Source organism: Coffea arabica, chromosome 11e, assembly GCF_036785885.1.
Source record: "Coffea arabica cultivar ET-39 chromosome 11e, Coffea Arabica ET-39 HiFi, whole genome shotgun sequence".
NCBI classification, from domain to species: domain Eukaryota; kingdom Viridiplantae; phylum Streptophyta; class Magnoliopsida; order Gentianales; family Rubiaceae; genus Coffea; species Coffea arabica.
In genome coordinates, this window is record NC_092331.1 from 34,728,322 (window position 1) to 34,751,880 (window position 23,559).

At 42.1% G+C, this 23,559-nt stretch overlaps 44 non-coding genes across 44 annotated transcripts; all 44 read left to right on the forward strand.

The window, feature by feature from the left end:
- The first annotated feature begins 100 nt into the window (after positions 1 to 100).
- LOC140024989 (5S ribosomal RNA) lies at positions 101 to 219 on the forward strand. Its single transcript, XR_011828966.1, has one exon. It is a non-coding gene; the product is annotated as a 5S ribosomal RNA (ribosomal RNA).
- A 415-nt stretch (positions 220 to 634) lies between these two features.
- LOC140032181 (5S ribosomal RNA) lies at positions 635 to 753 on the forward strand. The gene has a single exon (XR_011836106.1). It is a non-coding gene; the product is annotated as a 5S ribosomal RNA (ribosomal RNA).
- A 416-nt stretch (positions 754 to 1,169) lies between these two features.
- On the forward strand, positions 1,170 to 1,288 carry LOC140032662 (5S ribosomal RNA). The gene has a single exon (XR_011836587.1). It is a non-coding gene; the product is annotated as a 5S ribosomal RNA (ribosomal RNA).
- Positions 1,289 to 1,704: 416 nt separating this feature from the next.
- LOC140023198 (5S ribosomal RNA) lies at positions 1,705 to 1,823 on the forward strand. The gene has a single exon (XR_011827170.1). It is a non-coding gene; the product is annotated as a 5S ribosomal RNA (ribosomal RNA).
- Positions 1,824 to 2,239: 416 nt separating this feature from the next.
- On the forward strand, positions 2,240 to 2,359 carry LOC140024588 (5S ribosomal RNA). The gene has a single exon (XR_011828564.1). It is a non-coding gene; the product is annotated as a 5S ribosomal RNA (ribosomal RNA).
- Positions 2,360 to 2,775: 416 nt separating this feature from the next.
- Positions 2,776 to 2,894, forward strand: LOC140032664 (5S ribosomal RNA). The gene has a single exon (XR_011836589.1). It is a non-coding gene; the product is annotated as a 5S ribosomal RNA (ribosomal RNA).
- A 416-nt stretch (positions 2,895 to 3,310) lies between these two features.
- On the forward strand, positions 3,311 to 3,429 carry LOC140024153 (5S ribosomal RNA). The gene has a single exon (XR_011828125.1). It is a non-coding gene; the product is annotated as a 5S ribosomal RNA (ribosomal RNA).
- Positions 3,430 to 3,845: 416 nt separating this feature from the next.
- LOC140023199 (5S ribosomal RNA) lies at positions 3,846 to 3,964 on the forward strand. Its single transcript, XR_011827171.1, has one exon. It is a non-coding gene; the product is annotated as a 5S ribosomal RNA (ribosomal RNA).
- A 414-nt stretch (positions 3,965 to 4,378) lies between these two features.
- Positions 4,379 to 4,497, forward strand: LOC140024710 (5S ribosomal RNA). Its single transcript, XR_011828686.1, has one exon. It is a non-coding gene; the product is annotated as a 5S ribosomal RNA (ribosomal RNA).
- A 416-nt stretch (positions 4,498 to 4,913) lies between these two features.
- LOC140032234 (5S ribosomal RNA) lies at positions 4,914 to 5,032 on the forward strand. Its single transcript, XR_011836159.1, has one exon. It is a non-coding gene; the product is annotated as a 5S ribosomal RNA (ribosomal RNA).
- A 415-nt stretch (positions 5,033 to 5,447) lies between these two features.
- Positions 5,448 to 5,566, forward strand: LOC140032343 (5S ribosomal RNA). Its single transcript, XR_011836269.1, has one exon. It is a non-coding gene; the product is annotated as a 5S ribosomal RNA (ribosomal RNA).
- A 416-nt stretch (positions 5,567 to 5,982) lies between these two features.
- Positions 5,983 to 6,101, forward strand: LOC140023200 (5S ribosomal RNA). The gene has a single exon (XR_011827172.1). It is a non-coding gene; the product is annotated as a 5S ribosomal RNA (ribosomal RNA).
- A 416-nt stretch (positions 6,102 to 6,517) lies between these two features.
- LOC140023201 (5S ribosomal RNA) lies at positions 6,518 to 6,636 on the forward strand. The gene has a single exon (XR_011827173.1). It is a non-coding gene; the product is annotated as a 5S ribosomal RNA (ribosomal RNA).
- Positions 6,637 to 7,050: 414 nt separating this feature from the next.
- On the forward strand, positions 7,051 to 7,169 carry LOC140024711 (5S ribosomal RNA). Its single transcript, XR_011828687.1, has one exon. It is a non-coding gene; the product is annotated as a 5S ribosomal RNA (ribosomal RNA).
- Positions 7,170 to 7,585: 416 nt separating this feature from the next.
- LOC140032235 (5S ribosomal RNA) lies at positions 7,586 to 7,704 on the forward strand. The gene has a single exon (XR_011836160.1). It is a non-coding gene; the product is annotated as a 5S ribosomal RNA (ribosomal RNA).
- Positions 7,705 to 8,118: 414 nt separating this feature from the next.
- Positions 8,119 to 8,237, forward strand: LOC140032344 (5S ribosomal RNA). Its single transcript, XR_011836270.1, has one exon. It is a non-coding gene; the product is annotated as a 5S ribosomal RNA (ribosomal RNA).
- A 416-nt stretch (positions 8,238 to 8,653) lies between these two features.
- On the forward strand, positions 8,654 to 8,772 carry LOC140023202 (5S ribosomal RNA). Its single transcript, XR_011827174.1, has one exon. It is a non-coding gene; the product is annotated as a 5S ribosomal RNA (ribosomal RNA).
- Positions 8,773 to 9,188: 416 nt separating this feature from the next.
- LOC140024589 (5S ribosomal RNA) lies at positions 9,189 to 9,308 on the forward strand. The gene has a single exon (XR_011828565.1). It is a non-coding gene; the product is annotated as a 5S ribosomal RNA (ribosomal RNA).
- Positions 9,309 to 9,724: 416 nt separating this feature from the next.
- Positions 9,725 to 9,843, forward strand: LOC140032665 (5S ribosomal RNA). Its single transcript, XR_011836590.1, has one exon. It is a non-coding gene; the product is annotated as a 5S ribosomal RNA (ribosomal RNA).
- Positions 9,844 to 10,259: 416 nt separating this feature from the next.
- LOC140024154 (5S ribosomal RNA) lies at positions 10,260 to 10,378 on the forward strand. The gene has a single exon (XR_011828126.1). It is a non-coding gene; the product is annotated as a 5S ribosomal RNA (ribosomal RNA).
- A 416-nt stretch (positions 10,379 to 10,794) lies between these two features.
- Positions 10,795 to 10,913, forward strand: LOC140023204 (5S ribosomal RNA). The gene has a single exon (XR_011827176.1). It is a non-coding gene; the product is annotated as a 5S ribosomal RNA (ribosomal RNA).
- A 414-nt stretch (positions 10,914 to 11,327) lies between these two features.
- Positions 11,328 to 11,446, forward strand: LOC140024712 (5S ribosomal RNA). The gene has a single exon (XR_011828688.1). It is a non-coding gene; the product is annotated as a 5S ribosomal RNA (ribosomal RNA).
- Positions 11,447 to 11,862: 416 nt separating this feature from the next.
- LOC140032191 (5S ribosomal RNA) lies at positions 11,863 to 11,981 on the forward strand. Its single transcript, XR_011836116.1, has one exon. It is a non-coding gene; the product is annotated as a 5S ribosomal RNA (ribosomal RNA).
- A 415-nt stretch (positions 11,982 to 12,396) lies between these two features.
- On the forward strand, positions 12,397 to 12,515 carry LOC140032345 (5S ribosomal RNA). Its single transcript, XR_011836271.1, has one exon. It is a non-coding gene; the product is annotated as a 5S ribosomal RNA (ribosomal RNA).
- Positions 12,516 to 12,931: 416 nt separating this feature from the next.
- LOC140023205 (5S ribosomal RNA) lies at positions 12,932 to 13,050 on the forward strand. The gene has a single exon (XR_011827177.1). It is a non-coding gene; the product is annotated as a 5S ribosomal RNA (ribosomal RNA).
- Positions 13,051 to 13,466: 416 nt separating this feature from the next.
- LOC140023206 (5S ribosomal RNA) lies at positions 13,467 to 13,585 on the forward strand. The gene has a single exon (XR_011827178.1). It is a non-coding gene; the product is annotated as a 5S ribosomal RNA (ribosomal RNA).
- Positions 13,586 to 13,999: 414 nt separating this feature from the next.
- On the forward strand, positions 14,000 to 14,118 carry LOC140024713 (5S ribosomal RNA). The gene has a single exon (XR_011828689.1). It is a non-coding gene; the product is annotated as a 5S ribosomal RNA (ribosomal RNA).
- A 416-nt stretch (positions 14,119 to 14,534) lies between these two features.
- Positions 14,535 to 14,653, forward strand: LOC140032387 (5S ribosomal RNA). The gene has a single exon (XR_011836313.1). It is a non-coding gene; the product is annotated as a 5S ribosomal RNA (ribosomal RNA).
- A 414-nt stretch (positions 14,654 to 15,067) lies between these two features.
- LOC140032346 (5S ribosomal RNA) lies at positions 15,068 to 15,186 on the forward strand. The gene has a single exon (XR_011836272.1). It is a non-coding gene; the product is annotated as a 5S ribosomal RNA (ribosomal RNA).
- Positions 15,187 to 15,602: 416 nt separating this feature from the next.
- Positions 15,603 to 15,721, forward strand: LOC140023207 (5S ribosomal RNA). The gene has a single exon (XR_011827179.1). It is a non-coding gene; the product is annotated as a 5S ribosomal RNA (ribosomal RNA).
- A 414-nt stretch (positions 15,722 to 16,135) lies between these two features.
- Positions 16,136 to 16,254, forward strand: LOC140023578 (5S ribosomal RNA). The gene has a single exon (XR_011827547.1). It is a non-coding gene; the product is annotated as a 5S ribosomal RNA (ribosomal RNA).
- A 416-nt stretch (positions 16,255 to 16,670) lies between these two features.
- Positions 16,671 to 16,789, forward strand: LOC140024864 (5S ribosomal RNA). Its single transcript, XR_011828840.1, has one exon. It is a non-coding gene; the product is annotated as a 5S ribosomal RNA (ribosomal RNA).
- A 417-nt stretch (positions 16,790 to 17,206) lies between these two features.
- On the forward strand, positions 17,207 to 17,325 carry LOC140023208 (5S ribosomal RNA). The gene has a single exon (XR_011827180.1). It is a non-coding gene; the product is annotated as a 5S ribosomal RNA (ribosomal RNA).
- A 416-nt stretch (positions 17,326 to 17,741) lies between these two features.
- LOC140023210 (5S ribosomal RNA) lies at positions 17,742 to 17,860 on the forward strand. Its single transcript, XR_011827182.1, has one exon. It is a non-coding gene; the product is annotated as a 5S ribosomal RNA (ribosomal RNA).
- Positions 17,861 to 18,276: 416 nt separating this feature from the next.
- On the forward strand, positions 18,277 to 18,395 carry LOC140024133 (5S ribosomal RNA). Its single transcript, XR_011828105.1, has one exon. It is a non-coding gene; the product is annotated as a 5S ribosomal RNA (ribosomal RNA).
- A 413-nt stretch (positions 18,396 to 18,808) lies between these two features.
- LOC140024333 (5S ribosomal RNA) lies at positions 18,809 to 18,927 on the forward strand. The gene has a single exon (XR_011828306.1). It is a non-coding gene; the product is annotated as a 5S ribosomal RNA (ribosomal RNA).
- Positions 18,928 to 19,343: 416 nt separating this feature from the next.
- LOC140023211 (5S ribosomal RNA) lies at positions 19,344 to 19,462 on the forward strand. Its single transcript, XR_011827183.1, has one exon. It is a non-coding gene; the product is annotated as a 5S ribosomal RNA (ribosomal RNA).
- Positions 19,463 to 19,876: 414 nt separating this feature from the next.
- Positions 19,877 to 19,995, forward strand: LOC140023579 (5S ribosomal RNA). The gene has a single exon (XR_011827548.1). It is a non-coding gene; the product is annotated as a 5S ribosomal RNA (ribosomal RNA).
- A 416-nt stretch (positions 19,996 to 20,411) lies between these two features.
- On the forward strand, positions 20,412 to 20,530 carry LOC140024865 (5S ribosomal RNA). The gene has a single exon (XR_011828841.1). It is a non-coding gene; the product is annotated as a 5S ribosomal RNA (ribosomal RNA).
- A 417-nt stretch (positions 20,531 to 20,947) lies between these two features.
- Positions 20,948 to 21,066, forward strand: LOC140023212 (5S ribosomal RNA). The gene has a single exon (XR_011827184.1). It is a non-coding gene; the product is annotated as a 5S ribosomal RNA (ribosomal RNA).
- Positions 21,067 to 21,482: 416 nt separating this feature from the next.
- LOC140023213 (5S ribosomal RNA) lies at positions 21,483 to 21,601 on the forward strand. Its single transcript, XR_011827185.1, has one exon. It is a non-coding gene; the product is annotated as a 5S ribosomal RNA (ribosomal RNA).
- A 416-nt stretch (positions 21,602 to 22,017) lies between these two features.
- Positions 22,018 to 22,136, forward strand: LOC140024134 (5S ribosomal RNA). The gene has a single exon (XR_011828106.1). It is a non-coding gene; the product is annotated as a 5S ribosomal RNA (ribosomal RNA).
- Positions 22,137 to 22,549: 413 nt separating this feature from the next.
- Positions 22,550 to 22,668, forward strand: LOC140024334 (5S ribosomal RNA). The gene has a single exon (XR_011828307.1). It is a non-coding gene; the product is annotated as a 5S ribosomal RNA (ribosomal RNA).
- Positions 22,669 to 23,084: 416 nt separating this feature from the next.
- Positions 23,085 to 23,203, forward strand: LOC140024629 (5S ribosomal RNA). The gene has a single exon (XR_011828605.1). It is a non-coding gene; the product is annotated as a 5S ribosomal RNA (ribosomal RNA).
- Positions 23,204 to 23,559: the final 356 nt, after the last annotated feature.

Genomic DNA, 23,559 nt, shown 5'->3' on the forward strand with positions numbered 1-23,559 from the left:
AAATGCTTCAATTGACGCTTAAAATGAATTCCGGTCTAGAAAAGCCACACTGCTTCGCTGGACGGGATAGTTTAAAAGAATAAAGCGAAAGGAACGTTGTGGGTGCGATCATACCAGCACTAATGCACGGTATCCCATCAGAACTCCGAATTTAAGCGTGCTTGGGTGTGAGCAGTATTAGGATGGGTGACCCCCTGGGAATTCCTCTTGTTGCACCCCTCTCTTTTTTGTTTCGAAATTCAAATTTACTATTCGTTCTTTATCCTGTAGTAATTTAGGTCCTTCGGAACGATTGCTTTATATTTTGCTTCTTCTCGAAGCTTGACGGCGGATCTGAAGGCGCGAGAGAATTCAGGAACGGTACGACTCGATCAAATCCCGGATCATCGCTCAAATTTGTCGGCGCAAATGTATCAGCGCTAGCGTGATGGATTGATTTCATGACAATTTATTGTTGCGCGATGAGGGAAAAAAACAGGGTGCAAATCAATAACAAAAAAAAATATGAAAGCAAGTAAATAAAAGGATAAGAGAAAATGCTTGAATTGACGCTTAAAATGAATTTCGGTCTAGAAAAGCCACACTGCTTCGCAGGACGGGGTAGTTTAAAAGAATAAAGCGAAAGGAACATGGCGGGTGCGATCATACCAGCACTAATGCACCGGATCCCATCAGAACTCCGAAGTTAAGCGTGCTTGGGCGTGAGCAGTATTAGGATGGGTGACCCCCTGGGAATTCCTCTTGTTGCACCCCTCTCTTTTTTGTTTCGAAATTCAAATTTTCTATTCGTTCTTTATCCTGTAGTAATTTAGGTCCTTCGGAATGATTGCTTTATATTTTGCTTCTTCTCGAAGCATGAAGGCGGATCTGAAGGCGCGAGACAAATCAGGAACGGTACGGCTCGATCAAAGCCCGGATCGTCGCTCAAATTTGTCGGCGCAAATGTATCAGCGCAAGCGTGAAGGATTGATTTCATGATAATTTAGAGTTGCGGGATGATGGAAAAAAACAGGGGGCAAATCAATAACAAAAAAAAATATGAAAGCAAATAAATAAAAGGATAATAGGAAAATGCTTGAATTGACGCTTAAAATGAATTTCGGTCTTGAAAAGCCAAACTGCTTCGCAGGACGGGGTAGTTTAAAAGAATAATGCGAAAGGAACATGGCGGGTGCGATCATACCAGCACTAATGCACCGGATCCCTTCAGAACTTCGAAGTTAAGCATGCTTGGGCGAGAGTAGTACTAGGATGGGTGACCCCCTGGGAATTCCTCTTGTTGCACCCCTCTCTTTTTTGTTTCGAAATCCAAATTTCCTATTCGTTCTTTATCCTGTAGTAATTTAGCTCCGTCGGAACGATTGCTTAATATTTTGCTTCTTGTCGAAGCGTGAAGGAGGATCTGAAGGCGCGAGACAAATCAGGAACGGTACGGCTCGATCAAAGCCCGGATCGTCACTCAAATTTGTCGGCGCAAATGTATCAGCGCAAGCGTGAAGGATTGATTTCATGATAATTTAGAGTTGCGGGATGATGAAAAAAAACAGCGGGCAAATCAATATCAAAAAAAAATATGAAAGCAAATAAATAAAAGGATAATAGGAAAATGCTTGAATTGACGCTTAAAATGAATCCCGGTCTAGAAAAGCCACACTGCTTCGCTGGACGGGGTAGTTTAAAAGAATAAAGCGAAAGGAATATGGCGGGTGCGATCATACCAGCACTAATGCACCGGATCCCATCAGAACTTCGAAATTAAGCGTGTTTGGGCGAGAGTAGTACTTGGATTGGTGACCCCCTGGGAAGTCCTCGTGTTGCACCCCTCTCTTTTTTGTTTCGAAATCCAAATTTCCTATTCGTTCTTTATCCTGTAGTAATTTAGCTCCGTCGGAACGATTGCTTAATATTTTGCTTCTTGTCGAAGCGTGAAGGAGGATCTGAAGGCGCGAGACAAATCAGGAACGGTACGGCTCGATCAAAGCCCGGATCGTCGCTCAAATTTGTCGGCGCAAATGTATCAGCGCAAGCGTGAAGGATTGATTTCATGATAATTTAGAGTTGCGGGATGATGGAAAAAAACAGGGGGCAAATCAATAACAAAAAAAAATATGAAAGCAAATAAATAAAAGGATAATAGGAAAATGCTTGAATTGACGCTTAAAATGAATTTCGGTCTAGAAAAGCTACACTGCTTCGCAGGACGGGGTAATTTAAAAGAATAAAGCGAAAGGAATATGGCGGGTGCGATCATACCAGCACTAATGCACCGGATCCCATCAGAACTTCGAAATTAAGCGTGTTTTGGGCGAGAGTAGTACTTGGATTGGTGACCCCCTGGGAAGTCCTCGTGTTGCACCCCTCTCTTTTTTGTTTCGAAATCCAAATTTCCTATTCGTTCTTTATCCTGTAGTAATTTAGCTCCGTCGGAACGATTGCTTAATATTTTGCTTCTTGTCGAAGCGTGAAGGAGGATCTGAAGGCGCGAGACAAATCAGGAACGGTACGGCTCGATCAAAGCCCGGATCGTCGCTCAAATTTGTCGGCGCAAATGTATCAGCGCAAGCGTGAAGGATTGATTTCATGATAATTTAGAGTTGCGGGATGATGGAAAAAAACAGGGGGCAAATCAATAACAAAAAAAAATATGAAAGCAAATAAATAAAAGGATAATAGGAAAATGCTTGAATTGACGCTTAAAATGAATTTCGGTCTAGAAAAGTCAAACTGCTTCGCAGGACGGGGTAGTTTAAAAGAATAAAGCGAAAGGAACATGGCGGGTGCGATCATACCAGCACTAATGCACCGGATCCCTTCAGAACTTCGAAGTTAAGCATGCTTGGGCGAGAGTAGTACTAGGATGGGTGACCCCCTGGGAATTCCTCTTGTTGCACCCCTCTCTTTTTTGTTTCGAAATTCAAATTTTCTATTCGTTCTTTATCCTGTAGTAATTTAGGTCCTTCGGAACGATTGCTTTATATTTTGCTTCTTCTCGAAGCATGAAGGCGGATCTGAAGGCGCGAGACAAATCAGGAACGGTACGGCTCGATCAAAGCCCGAATCGTCGCTCAAATTTGTCGGCGCAAATGTATCAGCGCAAGCGTGAAGGATTGATTTCATGATAATTTAGAGTTGCGGGATGATGGAAAAAAATAGGGGGCAAATCAATAACAAAAAAAAATAAGAAAGCAAATAAATAAAAGGATAATAGGAAAATGCTTGAATTGACGCTTAAAATGAATTTCGTTCTAGAAAAGCCACACTGCTTCGCAGGACGGGGTAGTTTAAAAGAATAAAGCGAAAGGAATATGGCGGGTGCGATCATACCAGCACTAATGCACCGGATCCCATCAGAACTTCGAAATTAAGCGTATTTGGGCGAGAGTAGTACTTGGATTGGTGACCCCCTGGGAAGTCCTCGTGTTGCACCCCTCTCTTTTTTGTTTCGAAATCCAAATTTCCTATTCGTTCTTTATCCTGTAGTAATTTAGCTCAGTCGGAACGATTGCTTAATATTTTGCTTCTTGTCGAAGCGTGAAGGAGGATCTGAAGGCGCGAGAGAAATCAGGAACGGTACGGCTCGATCAAATCCCGGATCGTCGCTCAAATTTGTCGGCGCAAATGTATCAGCGCAAGCGTGAAGGATTGATTTCATGATAATTTAGAGTTGCAGGATGATGGAAAAAAACAGGGGGCAAATCAATAACAAAAAAAAATATGAAAGCAAATAAATAAAAGGATAATAGGAAAATGCTTGAATTGACGCTTAAAATGAATTTCGGTCTAGAAAAGCTACACTGCTTCGCAGGACGGGGTGATTTAAAAGAATAAAGCGAAATGAATATGGCGGGTGCGATCATACCAGCACTAATGCACCGGATCCCATCAGAACTTCGAAATTAAGCGTGTTTGGGCGAGAGTAGTACTTGGATTGGTGACCCCCTGGGAAGTCCTCGTGTTGCACCCCTCTCTTTTTTGTTTCGAAATCCAAATTTCCTATTCGTTCTTTATCCTGTAGTAATTTAGCTCCGTCGGAACGATTGCTTAATATTTTGCTTCTTGTCGAAGCGTGAATGAGGATCTGAAGGCGCGAGACAAATCAGGAACGGTACGGCTCGATCAAAGCCCGGATCGTCGCTCAAATTTGTCGGCGCAAATGTATCAGCGCAAGCGTGAAGGATTGATTTCATGATAATTTAGAGTTGCGGGATGATGGAAAAAAACAGGGTGCAAATCAATAACAAAAAAATATAAAGTAAATAAATAAAAGGATAAGAGGAAAAATGCTTCAATTGACGCTTAAAATGAATTCCGGTCTAGAAAAGGCACACCGCTTCGCTGGACGGGATAGTTTAAAAGAATAAAGCGAAAGGAACGTTGTGGGTGCGATCATACCAGCACTAATGCACCGTATCCCATCAGAACTCCGAATTTAAGCGTGCTTGGGCGTGAGCAGTATTAGGATGGGTGACCCCCTGGGAATTCCTCTTGTTGCACCCCTCTCTTTTTTTTTCGAAATTCAAATTTTCTATTCGTTCTTTATCCTGTAGTAATTTAGGTCCTTCGGAACGATTGCTTTATATTTTGCTTCTTCTCGAAGCATGAAGGCGGATCTGAAGGCGCGAGAGAATTATGGAACGGTACGACTCGATCAAAGCCCGGATCATCGCTCAAATTTGTCGGCGCAAATGTATCAGCGTTAGCGTGATGGATTGATTTCATGACAATTTATTGTTGCGAGATGAGGGAAAAAAATAGGGTGCAAATCAATAACAAAAAAAAAATATGAAAGCAAATAAATAAAAGGATAAGAGAAAAATGCTTGAATTGACGCTTAAAATGAATTTCGGTCTAGAAAAGCTACACTGCTTCGCAGGACGGGGTAGTTTAAAAGAATAAAGCGAAAGGAACATGGCGGGTGCGATCATACCAGCACTAATGCACCGGATCCCATCAGAACTCCGAAGTTAAGCATGCTTGGGCGAGAGTAGTACTAGGATGGGTTACCCCCTGGGAATTCCTCTTGTTGCACCCCTTTTTTTTTGTTTCGAAATTCAAATTTTCTATTCGTTCTTTATCCTGTAGTAATTTAGGTCCTTCGGAATGATTGCTTTATATTTTGCTTCTTCTCGAAACATGAAGGCGGATCTGAAGGCGCGAGACAAATTAGGAACGGTACGGCTCGATCAAAGCCCGGATCGTCGCTCAAATTTGTCGGCGCAAATGTATCAGCGCAAGCGTGAAGGATCGATTTCATGATAATTTAGAGTTGCGGGATGATGGAAAAAAACAGGGGGCAAATCAATAACAAAAAAAAATATGAAAGCAAATAAATAAAAGGATAATAGGAAAATGCTTGAATTGACGCTTAAAATGAATTTCGGTCTAGAAAAGCCAAACTGCTTCGCAGGACGGGGTAGTTTAAAAGAATAATGCGAAAGGAACATGGCGGGTGCGATCATACCAGCACTAATGCACCGGATCCCATCAGAACTTCGAAGTTAAGCATGCTTGGGCGAGAGTAGTACTAGGATGGGTGACCCCCTGGGAATTCCTCTTGTTGCACCCCTCTCTTTTTTGTTTCGAAATTCAAATTTTCTATTCGTTCTTTATCCTGTAGTAATTTAGGTCCTTCGGAACGATTGCTTTATATTTTGCTTCTTCTCGAAGGATGAAGGCGGATCTGAAGGCGCGAGACAAATCAGGAACGGTACGGCTCGATCAAAGCCCGAATCGTCGCTCAAATTTGTCGGCGCAAATGTATCAGCGCAAGCGTGAAGGATTGATTTCATGATAATTTAGAGTTGCGGGATGATGGAAAAAAATAGGGGGCAAATCAATAACTAAAAAAAATAAGAAAGCAAATAAATAAAAGGATAATAGGAAAATGCTTGAATTGACGCTTAAAATGAATTTCGGTCTAGAAAAGCCACACTGCTTCGCAGGACGGGGTAGTTTAAAAGAATAAAGCGAAAGGAATATGGCGGGTGCGATCATACCAGCACTAATGCACCGGATCCCATCAGAACTTCGAAATTAAGCGTGTTTGGGCGAGAGTAGTACTTGGATTGGTGACCCCCTGGGAAGTCCTCGTGTTGCACCCCTCTCTTTTTTGTTTCGAAATCCAAATTTCCTATTCGTTCTTTATCCTGTAGTAATTTAGCTCAGTCGGAACGATTGCTTAATATTTTGCTTCTTGTCGAAGCGTGAAGGAGGATCTGAAGGCGCGAGAGAAATCAGGAACGGTACGGCTCGATCAAATCCCGGATCGTCGCTCAAATTTGTCGGCGCAAATGTATCAGCGCAAGCGTGAAGGATTGATTTCATGATAATTTAGAGTTGCAGGATGATGGAAAAAAACAGGGGGCAAATCAATAACAAAAAAAAATATGAAAGCAAATAAATAAAAGGATAATAGGAAAATGCTTGAATTGACGCTTAAAATGAATTTCGGTCTAGAAAAGCTACACTGCTTCGCAGGACGGGGTGATTTAAAAGAATAAAGCGAAATGAATATGGCGGGTGCGATCATACCAGCACTAATGCACCGGATCCCATCAGAACTTCGAAATTAAGCGTGTTTGGGCGAGAGTAGTACTTGGATTGGTGACCCCCTGGGAAGTCCTCGTGTTGCACCCCTCTCTTTTTTGTTTCGAAATCCAAATTTCCTATTCGTTCTTTATCCTGTAGTAATTTAGCTCCGTCGGAACGATTGCTTAATATTTTGCTTCTTGTCGAAGCGTGAAGGAGGATCTGAAGGCGCGAGACAAATCAGGAACGGTACGGCTCGATCAAAGCCCGGATCGTCGCTCAAATTTGTCGGCGCAAATGTATCAGCGCAAGTGTGAAGGATTGATTTCATGATAATTTAGAGTTGCGGGATGATGGAAAAAAACAGGGTGCAAATCAATAACAAAAAAATATAAAGTAAATAAATAAAAGGATAAGAGGAAAAATGCTTCAATTGACGCTTAAAATGAATTCCGGTCTAGAAAAGGCACACTGCTTCGCTGGACGGGATAGTTTAAAAGAATAAAGCGAAAGGAACGTTGTGGGTGCGATCATACCAGCACTAATGCACCGTATCCCATCAGAACTCCGAATTTAAGCGTGCTTGGGCGTGAGCAGTATTAGGATGGGTGACCCCCTGGGAATTCCTCTTGTTGCACCCCTCTCTTTTTTTTTCGAAATTCAAATTTTCTATTCGTTCTTTATCCTGTAGTAATTTAGGTCCTTCGGAACGATTGCTTTATATTTTGCTTCTTCTCGAAGCATGAAGGCGGATCTGAAGGCGCGAGAGAATTATGGAACGGTACGACTCGATCAAAGCCCGGATCATCGCTCAAATTTGTCGGCGCAAATGTATCAGCGTTAGCGTGATGGATTGATTTCATGACAATTTATTGTTGCGAGATGAGGGAAAAAAATAGGGTGCAAATCAATAACAAAAAAAAAATATGAAAGCAAATAAATAAAAGGATAAGAGAAAAATGCTTGAATTGACGCTTAAAATGAATTTCGGTCTAGAAAAGCCACACTGCTTCGCAGGACGGGGTAGTTTAAAAGAATAAAGCGAAAGGAACATGGCGGGTGCGATCATACCAGCACTAATGCACCGGATCCCATCAGAACTCCGAAGTTAAGCATGCTTGGGCGAGAGTAGTACTAGGATGGGTTACCCCCTGGGAATTCCTCTTGTTGCACCCCTTTTTTTTGTTTCGAAATTCAAATTTTCTATTCGTTCTTTATCCTGTAGTAATTTAGGTCCTTCGGAATGATTGCTTTATATTTTGCTTCTTCTCGAAGCATGAAGGCGGATCTGAAGGCGCGAGACAAATCAGGAACGGTATGGCTCGATCAAAGCCCGGATCGTCGCTCAAATTTGTCGGCGCAAATGTATCAGCGCAAGCGTGAAGGATTGATTTCATGATAATTTAGAGTTGCGGGATGATGGAAAAAAACAGGGGGCAAATCAATAACAAAAAAAAATATGAAAGCAAATAAATAAAAGGATAATAGGAAAATGCTTGAATTGACGCTTAAAATGAATTTCAGTCTAGAAAAGCCAAACTGCTTCGCAGGACGGGGTAGTTTAAAAGAATAATGCGAAAGGAACATGGCGGGTGCGATCATACCAGCACTAATGCACCGGATCCCATCAGAACTTCGAAGTTAAGCATGCTTGGGCGAGAGTAGTACTAGGATGGGTGACCCCCTGGGAATTCCTCTTGTTGCACCCCTCTCTTTTTTGTTTCGAAATTCAAATTTTCTATTCGTTCTTTATCCTGTAGTAATTTAGGTCCTTCGGAACGATTGCTTTATATTTTGCTTCTTCTCGAAGGATGAAGGCGGATCTGAAGGCGCGAGACAAATCAGGAACGGTACGGCTCGATCAAAGCCCGAATCGTCGCTCAAATTTGTCGGCGCAAATGTATCAGCGCAAGCGTGAAGGATTGATTTCATGATAATTTAGAGTTGCGGGATGATGGAAAAAAATAGGGGGCAAATCAATAACTAAAAAAAATAAGAAAGCAAATAAATAAAAGGATAATAGGAAAATGCTTGAATTGACGCTTAAAATGAATTTCGGTCTAGAAAAGCCACACTGCTTCGCAGGACGGGGTAGTTTAAAAGAATAAAGCGAAAGGAATATGGCGGGTGCGATCATACCAGCACTAATGCACCGGATCCCATCAGAACTTCGAAATTAAGCGTGTTTGGGCGAGAGTAGTACTTGGATTGGTGACCCCCTGGGAAGTCCTCGTGTTGCACCCCTCTCTTTTTTGTTTCGAAATCCAAATTTCCTATTCGTTCTTTATCCTGTAGTAATTTAGCTCAGTCGGAACGATTGCTTAATATTTTGCTTCTTGTCGAAGCGTGAAGGAGGATCTGAAGGCGCGAGACAAATCAGGAACGGTACGGCTCGATCAAAGCCCGGATCGTCGCTCAAATTTGTCGGCGCAAATGTATCAGCGCAAGCGTGAAGGATTGATTTCATGATAATTTAGAGTTGCGGGATGATGGAAAAAAACAGGGGGCAAATCAATAACAAAAAAAAATATGAAAGCAAATAAATAAAAGGATAATAGGAAAATGCTTGAATTGACGCTTAAAATGAATTTCGGTCTAGAAAAGCTACACTGCTTCGCAGGACGGGGTAATTTAAAAGAATAAAGCGAAAGGAATATGGCGGGTGCGATCATACCAGCACTAATGCACCGGATCCCATCAGAACTTCGAAATTAAGCGTGTTTTGGGCGAGAGTAGTACTTGGATTGGTGACCCCCTGGGAAGTCCTCGTGTTGCACCCCTCTCTTTTTTGTTTCGAAATCCAAATTTCCTATTCGTTCTTTATCCTGTAGTAATTTAGCTCCGTCGGAACGATTGCTTAATATTTTGCTTCTTGTCGAAGCGTGAAGGAGGATCTGAAGGCGCGAGACAAATCAGGAACGGTACGGCTCGATCAAAGCCCGGATCGTCGCTCAAATTTGTCGGCGCAAATGTATCAGCGCAAGCGTGAAGGATTGATTTCATGATAATTTAGAGTTGCGGGATGATGGAAAAAAACAGGGGGCAAATCAATAACAAAAAAAAATATGAAAGCAAATAAATAAAAGGATAATAGGAAAATGCTTGAATTGACGCTTAAAATGAATTTCGGTCTAGAAAAGTCAAACTGCTTCGCAGGACGGGGTAGTTTAAAAGAATAATGCGAAAGGAACATGGCGGGTGCGATCATACCAGCACTAATGCACCGGATCCCTTCAGAACTTCGAAGTTAAGCATGCTTGGGCGAGAGTAGTACTAGGATGGGTGACCCCCTGGGAATTCCTCTTGTTGCACCCCTCTCTTTTTTGTTTCGAAATTCAAATTTTCTATTCGTTCTTTATCCTGTAGTAATTTAGGTCCTTCGGAACGATTGCTTTATATTTTGCTTCTTCTCGAAGCATGAAGGCGGATCTGAAGGCGCGAGACAAATCAGGAACGGTACGGCTCGATCAAAGCCCGAATCGTCGCTCAAATTTGTCGGCGCAAATGTATCAGCGCAAGCGTGAAGGATTGATTTCATGATAATTTAGAGTTGCGGGATGATGGAAAAAAATAGGGGGCAAATCAATAACAAAAAAAAATAAGAAAGCAAATAAATAAAAGGATAATAGGAAAATGCTTGAATTGACGCTTAAAATGAATTTCGTTCTAGAAAAGCCACACTGCTTCGCAGGACGGGGTAGTTTAAAAGAATAAAGCGAAAGGAATATGGCGGGTGCGATCATACCAGCACTAATGCACCGGATCCCATCAGAACTTCGAAATTAAGCGTATTTGGGCGAGAGTAGTACTTGGATTGGTGACCCCCTGGGAAGTCCTCGTGTTGCACCCCTCTCTTTTTTGTTTCGAAATCCAAATTTCCTATTCGTTCTTTATCCTGTAGTAATTTAGCTCAGTCGGAACGATTGCTTAATATTTTGCTTCTTGTCGAAGCGTGAAGGAGGATCTGAAGGCGCGAGAGAAATCAGGAACGGTTCGGCTCGATCAAATCCCGGATCGTCGCTCAAATTTGTCGGCGCAAATGTATCAGCGCAAGCGTGAAGGATTGATTTCATGATAATTTAGAGTTGCAGGATGATGGAAAAAAACAGGGGGCAAATCAATAACAAAAAAAAATATGAAAGCAAATAAATAAAAGGATAATAGGAAAATGCTTGAATTGACGCTTAAAATGAATTTCGGTCTAGAAAAGCTACACTGCTTCGCAGGACGGGGTTATTTAAAAGAATAAAGCGAAATGAATATGGCGGGTGCGATCATACCAGCACTAATGCACCGGATCCCATCAGAACTTCGAAATTAAGCGTGTTTGGGCGAGAGTAGTACTTGGATTGGTGACCCCCTGGGAAGTCCTCGTGTTGCACCCCTCTCTTTTTTGTTTCGAAATCCAAATTTCCTATTCGTTCTTTATCCTGTAGTAATTTAGCTCCGTCAGAACGATTGCTTAATATTTTGCTTCTTGTCGAAGCGTGAAGGAGGATCTGAAGGCGCGAGACAAATCAGGAACGGTACGGCTCGATCAAAGCCCGGATCGTCGCTCAAATTTGTCGGCGCAAATGTATCAGCGCAAGCGTGAAGGATTGATTTCATGATAATTTAGAGTTGCGGGATGATGGAAAAAAACAGGGTGCAAATCAATAACAAAAAAATATAAAGTAAATAAATAAAAGGATAAGAGGAAAAATGCTTCAATTGACGCTTAAAATGAATTCCGGTCTAGAAAAGGCACACTGCTTCGCTGGACGGGATAGTTTAAAAGAATAAAGCGAAAGGAACGTTGTGGGTGCGATCATACCAGCACTAATGCACCGTATCCCATCAGAACTCCGAATTTAAGCGTGCTTGGGCGTGAGCAGTATTAGGATGGGTGACCCCCTGGGAATTCCTCTTGTTGCACCCCTCTCTTTTTTTTTCGAAATTCAAATTTTCTATTCGTTCTTTATCCTGTAGTAATTTAGGTCCTTCGGAACGATTGCTTTATATTTTGCTTCTTCTCGAAGCATGAAGGCGGATCTGAAGGCGCGAGAGAATTATGGAACGGTACGACTCGATCAAAGCCCGGATCATCGCTCAAATTTGTCGGCGCAAATGTATCAGCGTTAGCGTGATGGATTGATTTCATGACAATTTATTGTTGCGAGATGAGGGAAAAAAATAGGGTGCAAATCAATAACAAAAAAAAAATATGAAAGCAAATAAATAAAAGGATAAGAGAAAAATGCTTGAATTGACGCTTAAAATGAATTTCGGTCTAGAAAAGCCACACTGCTTCGCAGGACGGGGTAGTTTAAAAGAATAAAGCGAAAGGAACATGGCGGGTGCGATCATACCAGCACTAATGCACCGGATCCCATCAGAACTCCGAAGTTAAGCATGCTTGGGCGAGAGTAGTACTAGGATGGGTTACCCCCTGGGAATTCCACTTGTTGCACCCCTTTTTTTTTGTTTCGAAATTCAAATTTTCTATTCGTTCTTTATCCTGTAGTAATTTAGGTCCTTCGGAATGATTGCTTTATATTTTGCTTCTTCTCGAAGCATGAAGGCGGATCTGAAGGCGCGAGACAAATTAGGAACGGTACGGCTCGATCAAAGCCCGGATCGTCGCTCAAATTTGTCGGCGCAAATGTATCAGCGCAAGCGTGAAGGATTGATTTCATGATAATTTAGAGTTGCGGGATGATGGAAAAAAACAGGGGGCAAATCAATAACAAAAAAAAATATGAAAGCAAATAAATAAAAGGATAATAGGAAAATGCTTGAATTGACGCTTAAAATGAATTTCGGTCTAGAAAAGCCAAACTGCTTCGCAGGACGGGGTAGTTTAAAAGAATAATGCGAAAGGAACATGGCGGGTGCGATCATACCAGCACTAATGCACCGGATCCCATCAGAACTTCGAAGTTAAGCATGCTTGGGCGAGAGTAGTACTAGGATGGGTGACCCCCTGGGAATTCCTCTTGTTGCACCCCTCTCTTTTTTGTTTCGAAATTCAAATTTTCTATTCGTTCTTTATCCTGTAGTAATTTAGGTCCTTCGGAACGATTGCTTTATATTTTGCTTCTTCTCGAAGGATGAAGGCGGATCTGAAGGCGCGAGACAAATCAGGAACGGTACGGCTCGATCAAAGCCCGAATCGTCGCTCAAATTTGTCGGCGCAAATGTATCAGCGCAAGCGTGAAGGATTGATTTCATGATAATTTAGAGTTGCGGGATGATGGAAAAAAATAGGGGGCAAATCAATAACTAAAAAAAATAAGAAAGCAAATAAATAAAAGGATAATAGGAAAATGCTTGAATTGACGCTTAAAATGAATTTCGGTCTAGAAAAGCCACACTGCTTCGCAGGACGGGGTAGTTTAAAAGAATAAAGCGAAAGGAATATGGCGGGTGCGATCATACCAGCACTAATGCACCGGATCCCATCAGAACTTCGAAATTAAGCGTGTTTGGGCGAGAGTAGTACTTGGATTGGTGACCCCCTGGGAAGTCCTCGTGTTGCACCCCTCTCTTTTTTGTTTCGAAATCCAAATTTCCTATTCGTTCTTTATCCTGTAGTAATTTAGCTCAGTCGGAACGATTGCTTAATATTTTGCTTCTTGTCGAAGCGTGAAGGAGGATCTGAAGGCGCGAGAGAAATCAGGAACGGTACGGCTCGATCAAATCCCGGATCGTCGCTCAAATTTGTCGGCGCAAATGTATCAGCGCAAGCGTGAAGGATTGATTTCATGATAATTTAGAGTTGCAGGATGATGGAAAAAAACAGGGGGCAAATCAATAACAAAAAAAAATATGAAAGCAAATAAATAAAAGGATAATAGGAAAATGCTTGAATTGACGCTTAAAATGAATTTCGGTCTAGAAAAGCTACACTGCTTCGCAGGACGGGGTGATTTAAAAGAATAAAGCGAAATGAATATGGCGGGTGCGATCATACCAGCACTAATGCACCGGATCCCATCAGAACTTCGAAATTAAGCGTGTTTGGGCGAGAGTAGTACTTGGATTGGTGACCCCCTGGGAAGTCCTCGTGTTGCACCCCTCTCTTTTTTGTTTCGAAATCCAAATTTCCTATTCGTTCTTTATCCTGTAGTAATTTAGCTCCGTCGGAACGATTGCTTAATATTTTGCTTCTTGTCGAAGCGTGAATGAGGATCTGAAGGCGCGAGACAAATCAGGAACGGTACGGCTCGATCAAAGCCCGGATCGTCGCTCAAATTTGTCGGCGCAAATGTATCAGCGCAAGCGTGAAGGATTGATTTCATGATAATTTAGAGTTGCGGGATGATGGAAAAAAACAGGGTGCAAATCAATAACAAAAAAATATAAAGTAAATAAATAAAAGGATAAGAGGAAAAATGCTTCAATTGACGCTTAAAATGAATTCCGGTCTAGAAAAGGCACACTGCTTCGCTGGACGGGATAGTTTAAAAGAATAAAGCGAAAGGAACGTTGTGGGTGCGATCATACCAGCACTAATGCACCGTATCCCATCAGAACTCCGAATTTAAGCGTGCTTGGGCGTGAGCAGTATTAGGATGGGTGACCCCCTGGGAATTCCTCTTGTTGCACCCCTCTCTTTTTTTTTCGAAATTCAAATTTTCTATTCGTTCTTTATCCTGTAGTAATTTAGGTCCTTCGGAACGATTGCTTTATATTTTGCTTCTTCTCGAAGCATGAAGGCGGATCTGAAGGCGCGAGAGAATTATGGAACGGTACGACTCGATCAAAGCCCGGATCATCGCTCAAATTTGTCGGCGCAAATGTATCAGCGTTAGCGTGATGGATTGATTTCATGACAATTTATTGTTGCGAGATGAGGGAAAAAAATAGGGTGCAAATCAATAACAAAAAAAAAATATGAAAGCAAATAAATAAAAGGATAAGAGAAAAATGCTTGAATTGACGCTTAAAATGAATTTCGGTCTAGAAAAGCCACACTGCTTCGCAGGACGGGGTAGTTTAAAAGAATAAAGCGAAAGGAACATGGCGGGTGCGATCATACCAGCACTAATGCACCGGATCCCATCAGAACTCCGAAGTTAAACATGCTTGGGCGAGAGTAGTACTAGGATGGGTTACCCCCTGGGAATTCCTCTTGTTGCACCCCTTTTTTTTGTTTCGAAATTCAAATTTTCTATTCGTTCTTTATCCTGTAGTAATTTAGGTCCTTCGGAATGATTGCTTTATATTTTGCTTCTTCTCGAAGCATGAAGGCGGATCTGAAGGCGCGAGACAAATCAGGAACGGTACGGCTCGATCAAAGCCCGGATCGTCGCTCAAATTTGTCGGCGCAAATGTATCAGCGCAAGCGTGAAGGATTGATTTCATGATAATTTAGAGTTGCGGGATGATGGAAAAAAACAGGGGGCAAATCAATAACAAAAAAAAATATGAAAGCAAATAAATAAAAGGATAATAGGAAAATGCTTGAATTGACGCTTAAAATGAATTTCAGTCTAGAAAAGCCAAACTGCTTCGCAGGACGGGGTAGTTTAAAAGAATAATGCGAAAGGAACATGGCGGGTGCGATCATACCAGCACTAATGCACCGGATCCCATCAGAACTTCGAAGTTAAGCATGCTTGGGCGAGAGTAGTACTAGGATGGGTGACCCCCTGGGAATTCCTCTTGTTGCACCCCTCTCTTTTTTGTTTCGAAATTCAAATTTTCTATTCGTTCTTTATCCTGTAGTAATTTAGGTCCTTCGGAACGATTGCTTTATATTTTGCTTCTTCTCGAAGGATGAAGGCGGATCTGAAGGCGCGAGACAAATCAGGAACGGTACGGCTCGATCAAAGCCCGAATCGTCGCTCAAATTTGTCGGCGCAAATGTATCAGCGCAAGCGTGAAGGATTGATTTCATGATAATTTAGAGTTGCGGGATGATGGAAAAAAATAGGGGGCAAATCAATAACTAAAAAAAATAAGAAAGCAAATAAATAAAAGGATAATAGGAAAATGCTTGAATTGACGCTTAAAATGAATTTCGGTCTAGAAAAGCCACACTGCTTCGCAGGACGGGGTAGTTTAAAAGAATAAAGCGAAAGGAATATGGCGGGTGCGATCATACCAGCACTAATGCACCGGATCCCATCAGAACTTCGAAATTAAGCGTGTTTGGGCGAGAGTAGTACTTGGATTGGTGACCCCCTGGGAAGTCCTCGTGTTGCACCCCTCTCTTTTTTGTTTCGAAATCCAAATTTCCTATTCGTTCTTTATCCTGTAGTAATTTAGCTCAGTCGGAACGATTGCTTAATATTTTGCTTCTTGTCGAAGCGTGAAGGAGGATCTGAAGGCGCGAGACAAATCAGCAACGGTACGGCTCGATCAAAGCCCGGATCGTCGCTCAAATTTGTCAGCGCAAATGTATCACCGCAAGCGTGAAGGATTGATTTCATGATAATTTAGAGTTGCGGGATGATGGAAAAAAACAGGGTGCAAATCAATAACAAAAAAAATATAAAGTAAATAAATAAAAGAATAAGAGAAAAATGCTTCAATTGACGCTTAAAATGAATTCCGGTCTAGAAAAGCCACACTGCTTCGCTGGACGGGGTAGTTTAAAAGAATAAAGCGAAAGGAACGTTGTGGGTGCGATCATACCAGCACTAATGCACCGTATCCCATCAGAACTCCGAAGTTAAGCGTGCTTGGGCGTGAGCAGTATTAGGATGGGTGACCCCCTGGGAATTCCTCTTGTTGCACCCCTCTCTTTTTTGTTTCGAAATTCAAATTTTCTATTCGTTCTTTATCCTGTAGTAATTTAGGTCCTTCGGAACGATTGCTTTATATTTTGCTTCTTCTCGAAGCATGAAGGCGGATCTGAAGGCGCGAGAGAAATCAGGAACGGTACGGCTCGATCAAAGCCCGGATCATCGCTCAAATTTGTCGGCGCAAATGTATCAGCGCTAGCGTGATGGATTGATTTGATGACAATTTATTGTTGCGCGATGAGGGAAAAAAACAGGGTGCAAATCAATAACAAAAAAAAATATGAAAGCAAATAAACAAAAGGATAAGAAAAAAATGCTTGAATTGACGCTTAAAATGAATTTCGGTCTAGAAAAGCCACACTGCTTCGCAGGACGGGGTAGTTTAAAAGAATAAAGCGAAAGGAATATGGTGGGTGCGATCATACCAGCACTAATGCACCGGATCCCATCAGAACTTCGAAATTAAGCGCGTTTGGGCAAGAGTAGTACTTGGATTGGTGACCCCCTGGGAAGTCCTCGTGTTGCACCCCTCTCTTTTTTGTTTCGAAATCCAAATTTCCTATTCGTTCTTTATCCTGTAGTAATTTAGCTCCGTCGGAACGATTGCTTAATATTTTGCTTCTTGTCGAAGCGTGAAGGAGGATCTGAAGGCGCGAGACAAATCAGGAACGGTACGGCTCGATCAAAGCCCGGATCGTCGCTCAAATTTGTCGGCGCAAATGTATCAGCGCAAGCGTGAAGGATTGATTTCATGATAATTTAGAGTTGCAGGATGATGGAAAAAAACAGGGGGCAAATCAATAACAAAAAAAAAATATGAAAGCAAATAAATAAAAGGATAATAGGAAAATACTTGAATTGACGCTTAAAATTAATTTCGGTCTAGAAAAGCTACACTGCTTCGCAGGACGGGGTAGTTTAAAAGAATAAAGCGAAAGGAATATGGCGGGTGCGATCATACCAGCACTAATGCACCGGATCCCATCAGAACTTCGAAATTAAGCGTGTTTGGGCGAGAGTAGTACTTGGATTGGTGACCCCCTGGGAAGTCCTCGTGTTGCACCCCTCTCTTTTTTGTTTCGAAATCCAAATTTCCTATTCGTTCTTTATCCTGTAGTAATTTAGCTCCGTCGGAACGATTGCTTAATATTTTGCTTCTTGTCGAAGCGTGAAGGAGGATCTGAAGGCGCGAGACAAATCAGGAACGGTACGGCTCGATCAAAGCCCGGATCGTCGCTCAAATTTGTCGGCGCAAATGTATCAGCGCAAGCGTGAAGGATTGATTTCATGATAATTTAGAGTTGCGGGATGATGGAAAAAAACAGGGGGCAAATCAATAACAAAAAAAAATATGAAAGCAAATAAATAAAAGGATAATAGGAAAATGCTTGAATTGACGCTTAAAATGAATTTCGGTCTAGAAAAGCTACACTGCTTCGCAGGACGGGGTAGTTTAAAAGAATAAAGCGAAAGGAATATGGCGGGTGCGATCATACCAGCACTAATGCACCGGATCCCATCAGAACTTCGAAATTAAGCGTGTTTGGGCGAGAGTAGTACTTGGATTGGTGACCCCCTGGGAAGTCCTCGTGTTGCACCCCTCTCTTTTTTGTTTCGAAATCCAAATTTCCTATTCGTTCTTTATCCTGTAGTAATTTAGCTCCGTCGGAACGATTGCTTAATATTTTGCTTCTTGTCGAAGCGTGAAGGAGGATCTGAAGGCGCGAGACAAATCAGGAACGGTACGGCTCGATCAAAGCCCGGATCGTCGCTCAAATTTGTCGGCGCAAATGTATCAGCGCAAGCGTGAAGGATTGATTTCATGATAATTTAGAGTTGCGGGATAATGGAAAAAAACAGGGGGCAAATCAATATCAAAAAAAAATATGAAAGCAAATAAATAAAAGGATAATAGGAAAATGCTTGAATTGACGCATAAAATGAATTCCGGTCTAGAAAAGCCACACTGCTTCGCAGGACGGGGTAGTTTAAAAGAATAAAGCGAAAAGAATATGGCGGGTGTGATCATACCAGCACTAATGCACCGGATCCCATCAGAACTTCGAAATGAAGCGTGTTTGGGCGAGAGTAGTACTTGGATTGGTGACCCCCTGGGAAGTCCTCGTGTTGCACCCCTCTCTTTTTTGTTTCGAAATCCAAATTTCCTATTCGTTCTTTATCCTGTAGTAATTTAGCTCCGTCGGAACGATTGCTTAATATTTTGCTTCTTGTCGAAGCGTGAAGGAGGATCTGAAGGCGCGAGACAAATCAGGAACGGTACGGCTCGATCAAAGCCCGGATCGTCGCTCAAATTTGTCGGCGCAAATGTATCACCGCAAGCGTGAAGGATTGATTTCATGATAATTTAGAGTTGCGGGATGATGGAAAAAAACAGGGTGCAAATCAATAACAAAAAAATATAAAGTAAATAAATAAAAGGATAAGAGGAAAATGCTTCAATTGACGCTTAAAATGAATTCCGGTCTAGAAAAGCCACACTGCTTCGCTGGACGGGGTAGTTTAAAAGAATAAAGCGAAAGGAACGTTGTGGGTGCGATCATACCAGCACTAATGCATCGTATCCCATAAGAACTCCGAAGTTAAGCGTGCTTGGGCGTAAGCAGTATTAGGATGGGTGACCCCCTGGGAAGTCCTCGTGTTGCACCCCTCTCTTTTTTGTTTCGAAATCCAAATTTCCTATTCGTTCTTTATCCTGTAGTAATTTAGCTCCGTCGGAACGATTGCTTAATATTTTGCTTCTTGTCGAAGCGTGAAGGAGGATCTGAAGGAGCGAGACAAATCAGGAACGGTACGGCTCGATCAAAGCCCGGATCGTCGCTCAAATTTGTCGGCGCAAATGTATCAGCGCAAGCGTGAAAGATTGATTTCATGATAATTTAGAGTTGCGGGATGATGGAAAAAAACAGGGGGCAAATCAACATCAAAAAAAAATATGAAAGCAAATAAATAAAAGGATAATAGGAAAATGCTTGAATTGACGCTTAAAATGAATTTCGGTCTAGAAAAGCCACACTGCTTCGCAGGACGGGGTAGTTTAAAAGAATAAAGCGAAAGGAATATGGCGGGTGCGATCATACCAGCACTAATGCACCGGATCCCATCAGAACTTCGAAATTAAGCGTGTTTGGGCGAGAGTAGTACTTGGATTGGTGACCCCCTGGGAAGTCCTCGTGTTGCACCCCTCTCTTTTTTGTTTCGAAATCCAAATTTCCTATTCGTTCTTTATCCTGTAGTAATTTAGCTCAGTCGGAACGATTGCTTAATATTTTGCTTCTTGTCGAAGCGTGAAGGAGGATCTGAAGGCGCGAGACAAATCAGCAACGGTACGGCTCGATCAAAGCCCGGATCGTCGCTCAAATTTGTCAGCGCAAATGTATCACCGCAAGCGTGAAGGATTGATTTCATGATAATTTAGAGTTGCGGGATGATGGAAAAAAACAGGGTGCAAATCAATAACAAAAAAAATATAAAGTAAATAAATAAAAGAATAAGAGAAAAATGCTTCAATTGACGCTTAAAATGAATTCCGGTCTAGAAAAGCCACACTGCTTCGCTGGACGGGGTAGTTTAAAAGAATAAAGCGAAAGGAACGTTGTGGGTGCGATCATACCAGCACTAATGCACCGTATCCCATCAGAACTCCGAAGTTAAGCGTGCTTGGGCGTGAGCAGTATTAGGATGGGTGACCCCCTGGGAATTCCTCTTGTTGCACCCCTCTCTTTTTTGTTTCGAAATTCAAATTTTCTATTCGTTCTTTATCCTGTAGTAATTTAGGTCCTTCGGAACGATTGCTTTATATTTTGCTTCTTCTCGAAGCATGAAGGCGGATCTGAAGGCGCGAGAGAAATCAGGAACGGTACGGCTCGATCAAAGCCCGGATCATCGCTCAAATTTGTCGGCGCAAATGTATCAGCGCTAGCGTGATGGATTGATTTGATGACAATTTATTGTTGCGCGATGAGGGAAAAAAACAGGGTGCAAATCAATAACAAAAAAAAATATGAAAGCAAATAAACAAAAGGATAAGAAAAAAATGCTTGAATTGACGCTTAAAATGAATTTCGGTCTAGAAAAGCCACACTGCTTCGCAGGACGGGGTAGTTTAAAAGAATAAAGCGAAAGGAATATGGTGGGTGCGATCATACCAGCACTAATGCACCGGATCCCATCAGAACTTCGAAATTAAGCGCGTTTGGGCAAGAGTAGTACTTGGATTGGTGACCCCCTGGGAAGTCCTCGTGTTGCACCCCTCTCTTTTTTGTTTCGAAATCCAAATTTCCTATTCGTTCTTTATCCTGTAGTAATTTAGCTCCGTCGGAACGATTGCTTAATATTTTGCTTCTTGTCGAAGCGTGAAGGAGGATCTGAAGGCGCGAGACAAATCAGGAACGGTACGGCTCGATCAAAGCCCGGATCGTCGCTCAAATTTGTCGGCGCAAATGTATCAGCGCAAGCGTGAAGGATTGATTTCATGATAATTTAGAGTTGCAGGATGATGGAAAAAAACAGGGGGCAAATCAATAACAAAAAAAAAATATGAAAGCAAATAAATAAAAGGATAATAGGAAAATACTTGAATTGACGCTTAAAATTAATTTCGGTCTAGAAAAGCTACACTGCTTCGCAGGACGGGGTAGTTTAAAAGAATAAAGCGAAAGGAATATGGCGGGTGCGATCATACCAGCACTAATGCACCGGATCCCATCAGAACTTCGAAATTAAGCGTGTTTGGGCGAGAGTAGTACTTGGATTGGTGACCCCCTGGGAAGTCCTCGTGTTGCACCCCTCTCTTTTTTGTTTCGAAATCCAAATTTCCTATTCGTTCTTTATCCTGTAGTAATTTAGCTCCGTCGGAACGATTGCTTAATATTTTGCTTCTTGTCGAAGCGTGAAGGAGGATCTGAAGGCGCGAGACAAATCAGGAACGGTACGGCTCGATCAAAGCCCGGATCGTCGCTCAAATTTGTCGGCGCAAATGTATCAGCGCAAGCGTGAAGGATTGATTTCATGATAATTTAGAGTTGCGGGATGATGGAAAAAAACAGGGGGCAAATCAATAACAAAAAAAAATATGAAAGCAAATAAATAAAAGGATAATAGGAAAATGCTTGAATTGACGCTTAAAATGAATTTCGGTCTAGAAAAGCTACACTGCTTCGCAGGACGGGGTAGTTTAAAAGAATAAAGCGAAAGGAATATGGCGGGTGCGATCATACCAGCACTAATGCACCGGATCCCATCAGAACTTCGAAATTAAGCGTGTTTGGGCGAGAGTAGTACTTGGATTGGTGACCCCCTGGGAAGTCCTCGTGTTGCACCCCTCTCTTTTTTGTTTCGAAATCCAAATTTCCTATTCGTTCTTTATCCTGTAGTAATTTAGCTCCGTCGGAACGATTGCTTAATATTTTGCTTCTTGTCGAAGCGTGAAGGAGGATCTGAAGGCGCGAGACAAATCAGGAACGGTACGGCTCGATCAAAGCCCGGATCGTCGCTCAAATTTGTCGGCGCAAATGTATCAGCGCAAGCGTGAAGGATTGATTTCATGATAATTTAGAGTTGCGGGATAATGGAAAAAAACAGGGGGCAAATCAATATCAAAAAAAAATATGAAAGCAAATAAATAAAAGGATAATAGGAAAATGCTTGAATTGACGCATAAAATGAATTCCGGTCTAGAAAAGCCACACTGCTTCGCAGGACGGGGTAGTTTAAAAGAATAAAGCGAAAAGAATATGGCGGGTGTGATCATACCAGCACTAATGCACCGGATCCCATCAGAACTTCGAAATGAAGCGTGTTTGGGCGAGAGTAGTACTTGGATTGGTGACCCCCTGGGAAGTCCTCGTGTTGCACCCCTCTCTTTTTTGTTTCGAAATCCAAATTTCCTATTCGTTCTTTATCCTGTAGTAATTTAGCTCCGTCGGAACGATTGCTTAATATTTTGCTTCTTGTCGAAGCGTGAAGGAGGATCTGAAGGCGCGAGACAAATCAGGAACGGTACGGCTCGATCAAAGCCCGGATCGTCGCTCAAATTTGTCGGCGCAAATGTATCACCGCAAGCGTGAAGGATTGATTTCATGATAATTTAGAGTTGCGGGATGATGGAAAAAAACAGGGTGCAAATCAATAACAAAAAAATATAAAGTAAATAAATAAAAGGATAAGAGGAAAATGCTTCAATTGACGCTTAAAATGAATTCCGGTCTAGAAAAGCCACACTGCTTCGCTGGACGGGGTAGTTTAAAAGAATAAAGCGAAAGGAACGTTGTGGGTGCGATCATACCAGCACTAATGCATCGTATCCCATAAGAACTCCGAAGTTAAGCGTGCTTGGGCGTAAGCAGTATTAGGATGGGTGACCCCCTGGGAAGTCCTCGTGTTGCACCCCTCTCTTTTTTGTTTCGAAATCCAAATTTCCTATTCGTTCTTTATCCTGTAGTAATTTAGCTCCGTCGGAACGATTGCTTAATATTTTGCTTCTTGTCGAAGCGTGAAGGAGGATCTGAAGGAGCGAGACAAATCAGGAACGGTACGGCTCGATCAAAGCCCGGATCGTCGCTCAAATTTGTCGGCGCAAATGTATCAGCGCAAGCGTGAAAGATTGATTTCATGATAATTTAGAGTTGCGGGATGATGGAAAAAAACAGGGGGCAAATCAACATCAAAAAAAAATATGAAAGCAAATAAATAAAAGGATAATAGGAAAATGCTTGAATTGACGCTTAAAATGAATTTCGGTCTAGAAAAGCCACACTGCTTCGCAGGACGGGGTAGTTTAAAAGAATAAAGCGAAAGGAATATGGCGGGTGCGATCATACCAGCACTAATGCACCGGATCCCATCAGAACTTCGAAATTAAGCGTGTTTGGGCGAGAGTAGCACTTGGATTGGTGACCCCCTGGGAAGTCCTCGTGTTGCACCCCTTTCTTTTTTGTTTCGAAATCCAAATTTCCTATTCGTTCTTTATCCTGTAGTAATTTAGCTCCGTCGGAACGATTGCTTAATATTTTGCTTCTTGTCGAAGCGTGAAGGAGGATCTGAAGGCGCGAGACAAATCAGGAACGGTACGGCTCGATCAAAGCCCGGATCGTCGCTCAAATTTGTCGGCGCAAATGTATCACCGCAAGCGTGAAGGATTGATTTCATGATAATTTAGAGTTGCGGGATGATGGAAAAAAATAGGGTGCAAATCAATAACAAAAAAATATAAAGTAAATAAATAAAAGGATAAGAGGAAAATGCTTCAATTGACGCTTAAAATGAATTCCGGTCTAGAAAA